Here is a 3,980-nt window from a genome sequence, read left to right as displayed (position 1 = left end):
ATGAGTGATGGGTTGATTGTATAGGACTAGAAGGAGAGAGAGGAATATAAAAAAAATCATACTTTGATTACATAACAATGATTTTGTGGGAACTCAATTTGTTGCAGCAATTGAATACTCAGGTTAATATTACCCCAATGTTAGAAGCAAATCATAAATTAACATATGGTTTTTGAAAAATACTAGAAAGTTTTATTTAAAAAAAAAAACAGTCACCAACCTTTCAGATTATACAAGAATAGGACACAAAACCTGCTGATATTTCAAAGGTACCAATAACCCTACCTTTAAAATGGTTAAGAGATAAACCTATATAGGTTAAGCAATGGCCTTTAACAATATAGAAACTGTAAGCATTAGAACATAAAAAAAGAAAGAAATCTGGAAAATAGAGAGTGGTATAAAATCTAAGAGCTATTAATAGGAAGATTCAGCCCATGATCTCTTTCAAATATGCAATTTCTTTTTCTTCTCTATTGCCTAAAGGATGTGCTCTTATTATTTAAAAGAATGTTTTTGTACTATACTTTCAAAAGGAAAAGACAGAGAAAAATTTGCCTTCACAGTACCTACTTATAGTAATAATCAGCCTGCTGAGAGATATCAAAGAAAGATTATCTCACAAGGAATGTGGGCTTTTTATAGGCCTATCATTTGTTAATATTTTGTAAGTCAGCCATTGGAAATGATACATAAACAATTTCTGAATCTATATTCTACCAGAACATGGATGACATTTTGCTATCTGATTAAATTGCTTATAATTTAGAAAGAATGTTTCAAAAAGTAAAGAAGAAAAATTTGCCTTGTTGGGGATCACAAATTGCTCCTGAAAAAATACAAAGAGGATATTTCATTCATTATTCATGTTATAAAATAAGTTATCAAAAATCTTAGACTGCAAAAGGTAAGAAATAGGGGAGACTGACTGCAGACTCTTCATGACTTCCAAAGATTTCTAGGAGACATTTCCCATCTATGGCACACAATTAGGATATAACCTGATGACCTGATTAATTTAAACAAAAGCTTAGATGGTGACAAAAAATTAAACAGTCCCAGTGACCCGCCCAGCAGGTCCTAAGTTACTCCAGGGTCTTGAAGAGGCACTGTCTAAAAGACATGGGAGGAAAGGGAAACGGAAGCCAAGCAGTATTTTGTCAAGGCATCTGTTTATTGAAGCAAGTTTCATGTCCTCCTCAGAAAGGAGCTTGGGCAGGGGGAACTGAGGAAAGGGGGAAGGGAAGGAGGAGCTCGGTAGCTAGGCAACCAGGTGGGGCAGTTTGGCAGCTAAGCAGATTCAAGGTCAATGGCTAGAACAGCTGCTGTTAGTGATAAGCAGCAAGCCATGAAGACACTCTGTGGTGCTTTCCAGAGCTCAAGTCTCCAAGGTCAACACATAATGTTTTGGCTAACTTTAAGTTTTCTGTCTCAAGATTTTTACTTCTAGGCCCTGTGAGATGTGAGCAAGAAGAAGCCTGAAAGGGCTCCTGACAACCCAGGAAATTATGATCTGTAGATGAGAGAGACTTGGTTTTGATTAAAGAGAAATTGCAGAAGGATCACGTAAATTGTGTAGATGCAAATCTTAACTGTATTGTGGATATTTTACCCTCCAAACATTCTCCTACAGGAATTTTAATGCAGAGAATAGATATTATCTTAGAAGGGATCTTTTCATCACAGAAATTGAATACAAAATTAAAAATTTATATGGAAAATTCTGAATTAATTCTAAAAGGAAAATTGAGACTTTGTCAATTAGCAGTAATAGACCCATCAAAAATGATAGTACCTTTTAACAATGATGAAATTGAAAAATTATGAGAAGAAAGTGAATCATGGCAAAAAGCTTGTAGTAATTTTTGGGAGAGATTAACAACTATCACAAAAGCAAGAGAAATCAACTTATAAATAGAACTAATTGGATCCTTCCTAGGATTGTACACCATTGATTATCTATTTAGGTTTTAAATGCAGGGCTTCTTTGAGTTCAGAAAAGGCTGATTCAGCAATCACAGATTTGATAGAAGTTATGGCTTTCATGGGTATACTTGTACAAATAAAGACAGACAGTGCTCTAGCATATGTCACTAAGAAAATGAAACAGTGTTTTGTTTATTATAAAGCATATTACAGGTATAACACACAATCATACAAGGATATGCAGTTATAGAAAAATCAAATTAAACTCTAACAAGTATGTTAAACATACAGAAAAAAATAATAAATAACCCCATAAATAGATTGCTTAATTTACTTTTAGTTTTCTAAATGCTAATGTGGTATAGGAGGTTCTTCTGTCTACGTGTTGCTTTCATTAGTTGAATAAAGAAACTGCCTTGGCCTTTTGATAGGGCAGATTAGACAGAATTGAATGCTGGGAAGAAGGGTAGCTAGAGAGCCACCAAGGAGCTGTCAGAGACAGACATGTTGAATCTTTCCCAGTAGGCCACTGCCACGTAGTAATATACAGATTAACAGAAACGGGTTAAATCAAGAAGTAAGAGTTAGCCAATAAGAGGCTGGAGATAATGGGCCAAGCAGTAACTTAATTAATACAATTTATGTGTAATTATTTTGGGTGTCTTTCGGCTGTAAGCAAGCCTCGATGACAAGCAGCCCACTCATCCTGTTACAGAGTTGCACCCAATGTGGTAAACTGACTCCACATAAAACCTGAGAGGGCTAGAAAAGTAATTCTAGACACACATATAGAGTTTAACACTGGAGGGGTACCACAGAAAAGCTTTCCCGACTCAGCAATAGCAGCATGAAAAAAGCTGCACCATTTTAAAACACAGCTTACTGGGATGTGCTGCTGGAACAAATGCCAGCTATTAAGCATTTGACTGGCATTTGTGGGCCCTGACGTTTGTGTACCCACTCAGGGTCAGTCACAAAGTACCTGAGACCATGCCTGTGGCTTGGTGCTACCTGCCTGGGCAGGCAGCAGAATCAGGTCTACGAGACATGCATAAGCAGGAGAGCATGGCAGATTCCTGCCACCATACACAGAGATGTTTCCAGGTTGTGCAGTGCTCTGTGTGTCAGGCAGATTTGGCTGTAACTCAGAAAGAAAGAGTTTATGTGCCATTTGCTCAGTCTCAGAGTTAAAATATTGAGTGCAGCTCCTACCTGGTGTTCCCAGAGCTTAGTATTTTAAAATCTCTTCAAGACAGTAAAAAATTAAAGACAATGCAATAGGAAAGATTCAGAAATAAAAAAAAAAAACAACTCTAAGTGGGCCATTGTGTTAGATAAACCATGTAGGCTTGGGAAAGAAAAGATAAAGAATATACAGAGGCATAAAGGTAAAGTCTTTAAAGAGTCAAAGTAAAGTAATAGAGTAAAAATAAGCCATGTAAAAATGGAAAATTCACAGAGAGTCTGGAATCTTTGTATTATTGTGTTTTCCTTAAATTTTTTGACTGTGAAGGAGCTAAGCGCAGAGAGACATTTCATTATAAGCTAAACCATCATGTATATTATAAAAGTATTATGACTTCAAAATTTGGGTCTAAGGATATGACGCTTAGGAAAACAGGTTCCTCTTTTGTTTTCAAAGAGGATAAGACTTTGTGGATTGCTTCTAGATCAATATGGTATGATAGACCATACCCTCCTGAAAGGTTGTGGTGAACCCCCTCAAAACCTTACTTTGCTCAACTGCCAGCTGAGATGAACCTACCATACTGGATACACCATGAAAGACCTGATTAACAGCACCCTCATACAGCAGGAAGATGTTTGGAAAGAAATAACTCTGTCCATATTCTCAAATATTGTTTATAAATGTTCTTTTACATTTAAAGGGGAATATGAATTATATATATATATATATATATATATATATATATATATATATATATAATTTGCATTGGTATGGATTTTTTGATATAAATTTAAGGTCAATCTTTTTGTATGTATATTTCTGCTCTTGATTAAGGTATTGTGATTGTGTAGTTCATTTAAAAATC

The sequence above is a fragment of the Microtus oregoni genome, unplaced genomic scaffold (assembly GCF_018167655.1).
Source record: "Microtus oregoni isolate MIOR12 unplaced genomic scaffold, Mior012 000052F_ref0000163, whole genome shotgun sequence".
Classification (NCBI taxonomy): domain Eukaryota; kingdom Metazoa; phylum Chordata; class Mammalia; order Rodentia; family Cricetidae; genus Microtus; species Microtus oregoni.
Note: the sequence above shows the minus strand (reverse complement) of the source record.